Consider the following 13,748-nt stretch of genomic DNA (forward strand, 5'->3'; position numbering starts at 1 on the left):
CCCTTCTCTGTGCTTGGGAAATATATAAACGACTTTACAACCTATCCCTCCTGGCTCTGGGAGATGAACGGCTTTTGTAATTTTCCTTTCAGATACCTGCATCCCTTTTCCAATACAATTCTTCATTCCTCATTCTTGTCATCAGGTTGAAAGATCGAATTGGAATGGTGATGTTCTTTGATCAGTGCCTTTCATTGGCTATGGAGCACCCACATTTTAAAGAAGTTCTCCAAGATTGAAATATCTCAACACAGTTTGGATAGAGATGAGATCGTTGAGAAAAGATTCAGTTCCATCCAGACTGCTCCAGGAATATCTATTTCTCTCCTAGGAGAGTTTTCAGCAAGTGGCCACCAGGAGGCATGGCAAGGTTGTTATCACCTACTTTTTAGTGTACAGAAGATTTCTGATGTTCTGAGAAAAGTGTCTGGTAATAAAGTCAAATGTTTTCATTGAAATTGCCATTCATATTTTTCAATATAATTTTCAAAAGGATCACCTTATCAAAGAGAGTCCAGCAAACACATTTTTAATTTTTGGCTTTATGCAAAATTTTTACATCGGGGGGAATCAGGCTATAGTATATTTTTGCCTTTCTTCCCTCTAATATTGGTTCATTTACATCTTTGCATGTAGAACATAAGCCACATGCTTATCATTTGAAACAGATGTAATTTTTCTAAATAATATTTTTGCCATGCTTATCATTTTAAACAGATATAATTTTTCTAAATAATAATTTTTTGATGTGTCATATTTTACTCATTGGATTGTGTTCCAGAACACCATGTAGCTTCCTTGGACTAGAATTCCACAGTTAAAACCAAAAGAGATTTTCTTCCCTCAGTTTGGATGGTTAGCTCTGAATGAATCAAAATTGCTTATTTGCTAGATTATGGCATCTAAATGCCAGCCCTTTAAATTTGTCCATCATTGTACATATTTTGAACAAGTGCTTCAGATGTATATATTACAGCTAGTGTTTGGAAGGCAAAAAGCATTTATGAAGTACATACTATGTAGTAGGACTTGCTATTGGGGCACACAGGATGTTCAAGGAAGACCAGTACCTCTGGTGTGAGGACTTGCCAGGTCCTTTTCAGGTCCGTTTTCCTCCTTTGGCATCTATCTACTGCCAAGCTCTCACCTGTTGCTCCAAGAAGCAACATGTCCAGCGATGAGATCTCATCAGAGGGCTAAACCAGGTTGCAAGTAACCAATGGACTACTAATCCGTCAATGAGCTGGGGGTATCTACCCCACACATGTGAAGACTTGCCCTGGTGGAAGGGTGGACAAGAACAATTTGTTCCAGCAATCACGAAGGCAGAAAAAGAAGGCACTGTGAAGCTTGTAGAGCTCGTTCAGATATGGAAGAAGCCAAGATCATCCATTGCATCCCAAGCCATCAGCAATCCTTTTGACTTTTGTCTTACTATTGGACTTGGATGTCTTTGGAAGAGACAATAAGATTGACTACTTCTTGCAACTCGGCCTCACTCAAATCTAATTTATGTTCAAGTACACAAGTAAAATAAATTCCCAAATATTGTCATTTTGGTTCTCTCTGAGTATGAAGGATAACCAACCTCTTGCCAGACAGGTAAGTGCTGGGGATATAAATGCAAGCAAAATGAAAGACATTTTTTAATCTCAAGGAGCTTAAATTCTCATGGGGGAAGATACTGCACAAAAGGGAGTTGTAAGGGGGAAATGTAGAGGTCCCCCTGGGAACATGGTAGCAAAATCTGGTAGAGTCAGAATTGCAACTAGGAGGGAAATGAAGCATTGCTGTCATGGGTCCATCCCTAAAATGGAGACCCAGAAAGGAACTCACCAATAGAAGAATGGGACTGGTATGGTAGAGGTACACTGCAGTTAGTAATAAAACACAGCGATTGCAGAAGAATTAAAATGACAAAAAATTCAGAGGTAAAGGGAAAGGTAGAAGGTAGGTGTTTGCAGGTTCCAGCACTTCACTAACGAGGATTATATTTAAGAAATGGAGTAAGAAACATTATTGAGGGCCTTGATGATAAAGGGAAAAAATGGACAGGTTATGAAATAAGGATGAGAGTATCCAAGTCATCAACCTGCATTGCTACCCTGGTAATCCTTAAAATATTAAAAGAAGAGAAGAAAGTTTTCCAGCACTTTGGGGAACTAGTCTTTGAAGGATCTTGTGGTAAAACTTCAAAACAAGATATGGAGCATGAGAAGGAATGGAGGGATTGCAATCAGCTTTGGTGGAAGGAATATCCATGGCAAGACCCATGACCGAATGAATGATATTCAATTCAACAAGCATTTATTAAACACCTTTGTACAATACTAAATGACCCAGACGCAGACAAAATGAAAAGTGGTTCCTTCAAGGTGCTTATATTCTAGTTGAGAAAACATGTAAACAGAATTTACACATACATTGTTCTCTTTTGTTTTTATTTTTAAATTAGTTTTTATGATGAACTTTACTACCAAATGGAATGATAAATGTATAACAAATTCAACATCCAGGTTTAAAAGTTGTCCTTTTATGATTCTAGCCTTCTGTTATATCTACAACAAAAAATCTTTTAATGACTTTTTTTTTTCTCTTAGAGAGGAATTGGGGGATAAAAGGAAAAACTCATGTTTACAAGTAAATTTAAGATTTATTTAAGGAGCAAGAGAGTATTAATGACTAGGAAGATTAAAAGAACACTTCCAGTAGGGGATGTCACATGAACTCGATCTTTTTTTTAAACCCTTACCTTCTGTCTTAGAATCAATACTAAATATTGGCTTCAAGGCCAAGAACAAACAGTAAGGGCTAGGCAATTGGCCCAGGATCCCATAGCTAGGAAGTGTCTGCAATTGGATTTGAATCCAGTACCTTCCATCTCAAAGCCTGACTCCTATCTTCTGAGCCATCTATCTGCCTCATGAATGAACTCAGACTTAATGAAAATTAAGGATTATAAGAGGAGGCAGATGGCAGAAAGAAATGTCTCTCAGGTGAAAAAAATTCAGTCTCTTTAAGACCATTAGCAATCAGTGATGAAAAGAGCAGAAAATTATTGAAGATTGCAGGATATTTCCCCTATTGTGAATGAACATTTTGACCCCTAATATAATTAGAAAAAGAAATTTTGTTTTAATGTAAATTGCCTACACACACACACACACACACACACACACGCACACGCACACACACGCAGGCGCCTCTGTGCCTATGGGCAGCTGGGTAGAGTGCTGGGCATAGATCTGAAAGATTCATCTTCCTGAGCTCAAATTTGGCCTCAGCTATCAGCTATTTATTAGCTATGTGACGCTGGGCAATTAACTTAATCCTATTGGCCTCATTTTCCTTATCTGTAAAAGGAAATGGCAAACCACTCCAATCATTCTGCCAACAAAACTCCAAACGGGGTCACAAAAAGTCAGCTATGACTGAAACAACTGCACAATAAAATATATGCCTACATCTACATACACGTACCCGTTATGTATTTGTATATGTGTGTGCATGTATACATATATATGAAGAAACATAGCTTTAAGAGAGAATTTTGGACAGTTTGGGGGAATAAATTGTCTGTGGCATGGATTTGAGGATCTGGATGTCTTTGTTAACAACATGGAATGATGTCCTGCTTGTGTGGGAACAGTTTAATGTTATAAAGAAGCCAGGTAGTTTTTATTTCTTTCGAGAAAAAAACATTAACATAAAGCCCAGAAATATGAATGTGAAGACATGGTTTCAATGGCTCCAAAAAGACAGACGGCTGAGTTGGAGACTTAAAAGAAGACAATGGTGGGTATCTCAAGCTAATTTTCATGCTCTATGGCTTAAAAGAGGGATGGATTGATGATTAATTGAATGATGGTAATACATAGCATTTATTTAGTGCTTCACAAATATCTCATTTTATCCTCATAACAACCTTGAGAGGAAGATGCTATTATTATCCATTTTAGAGATTCGGAAGCTGAAGCATATGTAATTTGTCTATCATTTATTCTTGGCCATCATCATCATCATCACTGAGACCTGACATAAAAAATTACTAAGTATGATGTGCGGCGTAACAGAGTTTCCCCTTTGAAGACGAGTCTCTGGTCCAATGGGGTCATATCAGAAAAGTGGATTGGAGGAGAGAGAGTCGGGGCTGAGAGCAGGCATCTCCCACTTGCTTCTCTTTCTCTCTTGGGCTATTGGTTTTCTTGTCTTTGCAGCTCAGAAAAACTGAGTGGCCAGGGTGTCCTTACCTTGGGCACTGCTGTGGGTCCTGTGACGACTGCCAATTCCTACTTTGTCCCTCTAGAAGATGCGAAGAACTTTCAGGATAAGGGTAAAGTGCCTTTACCTTTGACTCTGCATTCAAGCAGCACAAAAGGCTAAAGGAATCTTTTTTCTTATCATCAGTATTTCAGTACTGAAAAGCCCTTGGTCTGGAGTCAAAGAACTTGGATTCAAATTCTCTCTTGGTTTTTTTTTGTTTGTTTGTTTTTTAAACCCTTACCTTCCATCTTGGAGTCAATACTGTGTATTGGCTCCAAGGCAGAAGAGTGGTAAGGGCTAGGCAATGAGGGTCAAGTGACTTGTCCAGGGTCACACAGCTAGGAAGTGTCTGAGGTTAGATTTGAACCTAAGATCTCCCGTCTCTAGGCCTAGCTCTCAATCCACTGAGCCACCCAGATGCCCCCTCAAATCTCTCTTGTGATGCTTACTTCCTGTGCGATATTGACAAGACACTTAACCTCTCTGGGTTCCAATTTCTTTATGCAGAAAATAAGGAATCTGAACTAGACATCATCTGCACTTCTTTGACTCCATCATGGCCCCAAGAAACCTCCTAACAAGTAAACTCATCATCTTGTGAAATTGTATCGGTTTCAGTACTCTCTGTTTCTTTGACTAAAGGGCTCAAAGGTAAAACAAAGAACTTCTCCCAGGGCCCCTATTTATTAATTTATCTATTTATTTATTTATTTATTCATTTATGTATTTATTTTTTAAAATTTATTTTCATTTATCCATTCATTCATTCATTCATTCATTTGTCTATTTATTTGTTTATTCATTCATTCATTTATTTGTTTATTAATTAATTTATCTGTCTATCTGTCTGTCTATCTATCTATCTATCTATCTATCTGTTTGCTTGCTTATTTATTTGTTCACCCATTCATTTATTTATTTACTCATTTATTTGCTTGTTTATTTATTTGAGTTAGTCTGTTTATTTATTTATTTTAAAGTATTTTTCCACAGTTACATGATTCATGTTCTCTCCCTCCCCTTTTCTCCCCCTCCTAGAGCAGACACACAATACTACTGGGTTATACATATATTATCACTGGATACCTATTTCCATATTATTCATTTTTGTAAAAGTAATCTTTTAAAACCAAAACCCCAAATCATATACCCAGGCCCCCTATTTAAAGAAGACTTGGGGGCCAGCCAATACTTCATTTTCTGCCAACTGCCTATCTTTGGATTAGACTGCATCCTGCCTCCACATTGAGTACCTTCCCTTTCCACCCTTCAATTTCACTTGGTGTGTTGCCTCCCCCCATTAGACTGTCAGCTCCTTGAGGTCAGAGATTATTTTATTCCTTTGTATCCCCAGTGCTTATCATGACCCCTGGCACATAACAGGCTCTTAATACACATTTATTGACTGCTTATCAAACTAAAATCCTGGCAGGGACTAGATGTGGTCTGACTGGTGCAGAAAATAGTGGGACTGTTAGCCCTCTCATTTTGGATCTATGAATGTAGCTGATAATCACATTTTGCTTAAATCAAAAGCTGAGCTTGATTCTTCATACATATGGAGAAAGGGGTTTATATACAGAAAAAAGTCTTCCTCTCTCCAAGTCTAACATTCTATCTATGATGCCCTCTAGATACATCAAAATCCTATTGCCTGTATATGACAGTCGAGTTCCCTACCAAGGACAGAGCCTCTCTTTGTGGAACCCTACCAAGCTGTAATAAACTTGAGCCCCCCAAATGTAATTTGGGGTAAAGATTTAGAGCCACGAGGCTCACCAGTGTAAATGTGTTTGACTGAAAGTGAAGTTGAATCAGCAGGGTTCAGCCTATTTTTTTTTTAATACTCATAATGATAGTGTCTCGCCTCCAGTAAGGATAATATTGTGGAGTTCTACCACTAATATATTGACTATTCAATCTCTAAAACGGTTTTGTCCTTGTTGGTTTCGATGGGAATGTTGGGTAGAGTAGGTCTTCTTCTGGAGCGGTTCAACCACTCCGAGCAGGTCAGCTTTGTGTCCATCACCTTATGAACACACGTGTGTCAGAATATGAGCTTAAGAGGTAAAGGAGCATGTCTTGTCTTAGACTTATTTGTACACTTGGATTCTAAACCCGGAGCCAAGGGGTGCTTCCAGTTGTAATAAAATAAATGCTTACTAATGATTTGATGTTTCTATCATAAGTTTTGTGAATGGGAACTCGAGGAAAGGGGATTTTAGGAAGGAACATTCCATCAACAGCCCTTTCCAGCATGAGGTTTCCTTCTTGAAATGCTAACTCTGTTTTCTTTTTGTTCTACTTTGAGGTGTGTGTGTGTGTGTGTGTGTGTGTGTGTGTGTGTGTGTGTGTGTGTGTGTGTGTGTGTGTAAATGCTGTCTCTACCATTTGATTGTAAGTTCCTCAAGGACAGGGACTGTCTTTTGCCTCTTTGTGCATCCCTAGCACTTAGCATTGTGCCTGGTACCTATTAGGCACTTAATAAATAAATGCTGATTGATGCTCCCCAAACTTCAGAGCATGTTTTGTTCAGTTTTTTTAAAGCTCTGTATACCTCATTGGGTGGTACAAGGATAAGAATTGTAGTAGATGTAGCTGGTCAATCGACAGGGGGGAAAGGAATTTAATTGCTTTTCCTTTTTTTTTTTGGTATTAAGTGCTTAAGGCACAAGAAGAGGAATAGAAGGCTAAATCAGCCACTTCTTTACCTTCCCAAGCAAATTTACCAGATGTTTTATGTATCCCTATTAAAACATTAGACTTTCATTTTGTCTATGTATCCCCAGTGATTTACGTGATGCCTTGCACAGAGTAGGTGCTTTATAAACCTGTGCTGAATGTCTGAGTAACACAAGTCTGAGAAAACAGAGCACCTACATCCTCCTGATTTTTAACTTTGCAAAAAGAGCGGAAGTGAAGAATTTTTTTAAGAATGGCGTCAGTGCTGTGAGTTGCTGCCCTGTACAGAGTCTGACTAGCTCCATCTCTCCCTTCTCAACAAAGACCAAATTGTTCAGAAGTTGGCAACTCTGAGATTAGGGAGTAGACTGTGTGAAGTGATGGATAGACTGTAGGACTTAGAGTCAGGAAGACCTAGCTTCATATCCTTCCTCGGGCATGTGTTAGCTATGTGCCTATGGCTCTCTCTGCCGTATAAGATGATTGGGTTGGATTCAGTGATCTCGAAGATCTTTTCCAGCTCTAAATCTATAATTGTACAAGGTAGACAGCTGCTTAGACTGTGTAAACCTCAAATTTCCTTAGACTTATAAATGTTGGAAATTTCACCATTGGGATATTTCATACTTGGAAAATTTCTTACTGATAGTCTGTTGGAATGGGAACTCCATTGGCATGGGAGGTTCCTTTCTCTTCCCTTCTTAAGATTACTTTAGGACAGAAACCCTTTGCTGAACAATGGAAAGGACTTTGACCTATGCTTGAGCATAGAACAGGAATTTCTTTGAGTCTTGATTGATTTTAGAATTGATACAATGGAGATACTCCACCCTATTCAGTCCTAATAAGATTGAGTAAGGGCTGCAGCCTAGATCAAAATTTAATTATTCCAATCTCTACCATACTCAAGTTAACAGGATTTAGAAAAGGGCTGTAACAAAAGAGTAAAGATTTAATCATTTGAAAAATATGACCTTCAACAGACATGTGCAAAAGCCAGAAACCTCTGGGCGGTCCTGGGTTAAGCGAGAGCCTCCATTGACAGGGAAATTGATGAAGAGTGATTGGTAGATGTGAGGACTGAGGGGAGGCAACTTGGATGGTGTCCTTAAAGATAGGAGGGTCTGGAGACTCGGGAGAGAGGATTGAGTTTTTTGGTCGGTGTGGTTCCTGGGCTCTGAGGAAGCTTGCTCTGAAGGAAGCTGAAGGTGGGGGCCTCTGAGACTGTTTCTCCATTTTGGACACGTGAGTGAAAGGGACTGATCTCTTTCCTTTGCCCCAGCTATCTAAGGGCTTGGGCCTTTTGGCCCAGCCTAAACAGAAGGGGTATTTAAGCCCTATTCCCTTCTCTCCCCTTTCTCTATATATATATATCTCTAATTCCTTTCTTGCTGCTATTGTAATTAAACTCCAAAAAAGGCTGACGGCTGACTTGAGTTTTTCATTTAGGAATTACATAGCTGATTCCTTGGCGACCTTAAATTAATATATATCAGTCTTTTAAAGTGATTCCCTTGTAACATTGTGGCTGACCACACGGGAGTCTAAAGAATCCTCTCAATAAAACTTTTTCCTTGCCTTTTTACTATACTGTTTCACCACTTAGTCCTTTTTAAAAAAAAAAAAAAAAACTTGGCTTAAAGACACAGCTGCTAGAACACGTGAGTATAAAAAACTTTTTCTCTTTTCTCCTTAAGTTAAATTGGAATCAGCAGTTTTTTCTTTTTCTTCCCTTTAATCTTAAGGGACAGCTGGGTAGCTCAGCGGATTGAGAGCCAGCCCTAGAGGCAGAAGGTCCTGGGTTCAAATCGGACCTCAGATACTTCCCAGCTGTGTGACTCTGATAGACAGAAAACAGCTGTTTTTAAATCTCAGCAACAGGACTCTAAAGTCCTGGCTGGAAGAACTGTTTCTAAATATCCTTTCCCTTAAGGAACAACTTCCTGGATTAAAAAAAAAAAAAAACCCTGTGGAAAGTTTGTTGCTTTGCCCTGCTCCCCACGTGTTTTGTGAAATTACAAAATATACATATAAAAATGAGTACTACATTCTTTGACAATTATATGGCAGCTGAAGAAGTAGGGGCATTGAGGAATGAAGGATACCTCCAAATTTTTATATTAATAGGTACTGTCATTTTTGTACTCCTCAATACTATATTTAGAGATGAAAAAATAAAAAATATTGAGGATAAAATAAAACAAAATGAGGATAAAATAAAACAAAATGAGGATAAAATAGAAAATATTGAGGATAAAATAGAAAATATTGAGGATAAAATAGAAAAAATTGAGGATACAATAGAAAAAATTGAGGATACAATAGAAAAAATTGAGGATAAAATAGGAAATATTGAGAATAAAATAGAAAAACTTGAGGATAAAATAGGAAATATTGAGAATAAAATAGGAAATATTGAGGATAAAATGGGAGATATGGAAGATAAAATAGGAAAAATTGAGGAAAAAATGCAAGCCCAATTAGAAGATCTAAAATGTTTCTTACAGGATCAATGGGCAAACACCCACTCTACCAGAAACAGACCTGTTTCTGAACCTTTGAATGAGGAAATTTCCTTCCCTGAAATAGAGATGGAAAACACCTTCCCTATAGCCCAGTTAACAGACTGCTTCTCTCGTGCAGTGCAAATCTTGTCTGAATTTAATCCCCAAAACCCTTCCCCTGCAATCCCAGCTTCTCATGTTCCTTCTCCTACAGAAAACCAAATTCCAATGCAAGGGAGATCTTGTCCTCCTAGAGAAACCTGTCCTTGTCAAACTGACCCACAGGTGCAAAATTCAACTAGAGGCCTGTTTCCTCTAAGAGAAGTACCTGAAATAGGACGAAATGGGGATGTGGTGACTTTAAGACATAGGATACCGTTTACTCCCCAAGAAATAAATGAATTTACACGAAATATCCCCACATATGAACAAGATCCTTTTCTAGTAACAAAAAAGATGGGAGACATATTTTTTCAATATAATCCGTCTTACAAGGACGTTGAGAGCTTACTACAGGCTTTTTTAAGTGAACGTGAAAAAAATAAAATAATTGCTCATGTCAACAAAACCCGGGGGCGTAATGCAGCACATTGGCCATCTCAGGATCCCAAATGGGACTATAATAATCCTGAGGACTATCTACAACTATACCATTGTAGAGAGGCCATCCTCACGGCCATGAAGGAATGTGCGGACAGTACAGATAAGTGGATGGAACTGGAAAAAATTAAGCAAAAGGAAAACGAAACACCCTCCAGATTTATGGACAGAATTATCGAGTTTGGGGACAGATACTTAGATTGGGACTTAAATAAAGAGAATAGTTTAAGACAAGTTAGAAGAATCTTTGTAAATAATTCTTGCAAAGTAATTAAAAATTATTTTAAAACACAATGCCCAAGATGGTCAGATATGGACCTTGAAGAATTGCGAAAAACAGCTATATATGTTTTTAAGGGAAACGAAGAAAAGGAGAAAGAGAATAATGATGACATGGAGGAAATGAAGAAAAAAATGAGATGTGTAATAGATAGGATAACTAAATTAGAAAGTGGGCATGATAATGAACCAACGACAATTGCCCCTCTCCAGAAATCCAATTATCAATCCATTACTTGCCACTTCTGTGAGAAGAAGGGCCACAAAATGATGGAATGTAGAACCTTTCTTAAGATGTTTGGAAGGAATACACAGTTTAATAATGGTTTTAGAAATAATAACTATAGAAATTATGATAATGGTTATAGAAACCAGAATTCTAGAAATTATAATAATGACTATGGAAATAACTATAATGAATATAGAAGTAAGAACTTTAGAAACCAGAATTATAGAAATAGGAATTGGAAATTTAATGACAATGTTCCAATTAAAGAAAATTATAATGAAAATGAACAACAACAATATATGAGAAATGGAGCTCGTCCAAAAAATGCTCGAGGTGCTAATGAACCTCAGAGAGGTGCCCTTCAGGAGGGTGCCCAGGGAACTTCCCAGTATAATGAAGATGATTCTTCTTAGATTGTATTGACTTTGTTGATATTAATTAACCTTTTTCAGTTTTTTTTTTCTCCTCTCCAAATAGTAGGAAAGATGAATAAAGAACTTCACCATTTGAGATGCTTTTTGGACATCCGCCTATACAGGCTAAGCCTTTCTCCCTGGCTTATACATCGCTATTAGGGGGAGATATTACTATTGCTTCCTATATACAGGAGTTACAGCACAAACTACGTGAACTTCATGAATCTGGAGCTGCAGTACAAGCTGGACCATTAGACTTTTCTCTGCATGACCTGAACCCAGGAGATAAAGTTTATATCAAGAATTTCAAGCGAACTGGAGCAACTGAACCTTCCTGGGAAGGACCATTCCAAATATTATTAACTACTCCAACATCTATAAAGATTGGAGAAAGAGACTCTTGGATTCACTGCTCACATGTGAAGAAAGCATCTTCTGCTGAGACTGGTTGACTCTATCCTATCATATGAATTGTGACTCTATCTTATCATAAGAATTGGAGATAATAATCCATAGACAAATGGATGCTGATTTTTTTTTCTCAAGAATATATTGAATTACTGATTTTTTTTTCTTATTTTTCTTATTTCTTTTTTTTTCTTTTTTTCTCATTTTTTTTGTACTGAAGGTACACATAATTAATATTAATATTATTTTTTCCCTGCAGTAATACAAGTTAATATATATACTCTTGCTATAATATCAATATATGCCTAAAAGCTTTAAACTATGGGAACCTGCCATTTATTGATAAAATATTATAGGACTGTGATTAATGTTTGTGTCTGATTCCAGGAAAAGGGATAAAAACAAGGAGCACAGACTAAACCTGAATAGTGCCAATAGAGCACACATGAAATATTAAAGTGAGACTCAAGGTTGCGACGCTTAACTTATGTTTAAGTCGTAGGACTTCCTTGTATCTACACTCTTTTCGAAGTACTCAAACAAGTAAAAAGCTTGACTATCATGCTGGCTCCCTATATCTCTGAAGGAAAAAAATCAGACAAGGGAATGACATTTCCCCATCAAAATAGAATTCTAATTCTTTTCTTCTTATATTATGGCAACTTCCTGTAGTCTTGGCTACAAATGGCTAAGTGAAATATTACTGCATTCTGTCCTACATACTTGTGGGATAGAAATTACTTTAAACTGGACCTATACAAGGCCTATTTTGAATTTTTCTTATGTTTTTGATTATTTTTCTATTCTTTTGATAATTGACACATATACCCCCATAACTGAACATTGCATTCTGAGCTAAACTTGATATATTTTTTTAAATACTTACTTCAGGGGGGATTGTATTTTAATTTAAAATCTAAGAATTTTTGAATTTTTTTTGTTTGAGATTTTATTTTTATAAAAATCCAAGACTTTTGTTTAAGATTTTACTTTTAAAAAAAAAAATTCAAAGACTTTGATTTTGTTTGAGAAAAGATCTTCAAGAAAGAAGCTTGAAACTTTTATATCCAGAGAATGAACTGTTGCAGAAAGATGCCAAAAACCTACACTTCATCAAGAAGATCAAGAATGAACTTTGGATGTGATTGATTGGACTGAACTTTTGATTGAACATTTATTGTAACATTTATGCCAAAAGGGACTGCCCCTAATTTGGCTTTCTGTCAATGCGCCTAGCAAACATTGGTTTTGCTTTCTTTTCTTTTCTATTTCCTCTCTCACTATTCTAATTTCTCCTAGAAAATTGAATATTGTGTATATCTTTAGTTAGAAGTGAATTTAGAACTACAAAATGATTATGTTAAATGATCAATGGGGAGACTAGTCTCCCAATGATCATCAGGGGGGATTGTAAACCTCAAATTTCCTTAGACTTATAAATGTTGGAAATTTCACCATTGGGATATTTCATACTTGGAAAATTTCTTACTGATAGTCTGTTGGAATGGGAACTCCATTGGCATGGGAGGTTCCTTTCTCTTCCCTTCTTAAGATTACTTTAGGACAGAAACCCTTTGCTGAACAATGGAAAGGACTTTGACCTATGCTTGAGCATAGAACAGGAATTTCTTTGAGTCTTGATTGATTTTAGAATTGATACAATGGAGATACTCCACCCTATTCAGTCCTAATAAGATTGAGTAAGGGCTGCAGCCTAGATCAAAATTTAATTATTCCAATCTCTACCATACTCAAGTTAACAGGATTTAGAAAAGGGCTGTAACAAAAGAGTAAAGATTTAATCATTTGAAAAATATGACCTTCAACAGACATGTGCAAAAGCCAGAAACCTCTGGGCGGTCCTGGGTTAAGCGAGAGCCTCCATTGACAGGGAAATTGATGAAGAGTGATTGGTAGATGTGAGGACTGAGGGGAGGCAACTTAGATGGTGTCCTTAAAGATAGGAGGGTCTGGAGACTCGGGAGAGAGGATTGAGTTTTTTGGTCGGTGTGGTTCCTGGGCTCTGAGGAAGCTTGCTCTGAAGGAAGCTGAAGGTGGGGGCCTCTGAGACTGTTTCTCCATTTTGGACACGTGAGTGAAAGGGACTGATCTCTTTCCTTTGCCCCAGCTATCTAAGGGCTTGGGCCTTTTGGCCCAGCCTAAACAGAAGGGGTATTTAAGCCCTATTCCCTTCTCTCCCCTTTCTCTATATATATATATCTCTAATTCCTTTCTTGCTGCTATTGTAATTAAACTCCAAAAAAGGCTGACGGCTGACTTGAGTTTTTCATTTAGGAATTACATAGCTGATTCCTTGGCGACCTTAAATTAATATATATCAGTCTTTTAAAGTGATTCCCTTGTAAC

Source organism: Monodelphis domestica, chromosome 1 (assembly GCF_027887165.1).
Source record: "Monodelphis domestica isolate mMonDom1 chromosome 1, mMonDom1.pri, whole genome shotgun sequence".
Lineage (NCBI taxonomy): Eukaryota > Metazoa > Chordata > Mammalia > Didelphimorphia > Didelphidae > Monodelphis > Monodelphis domestica.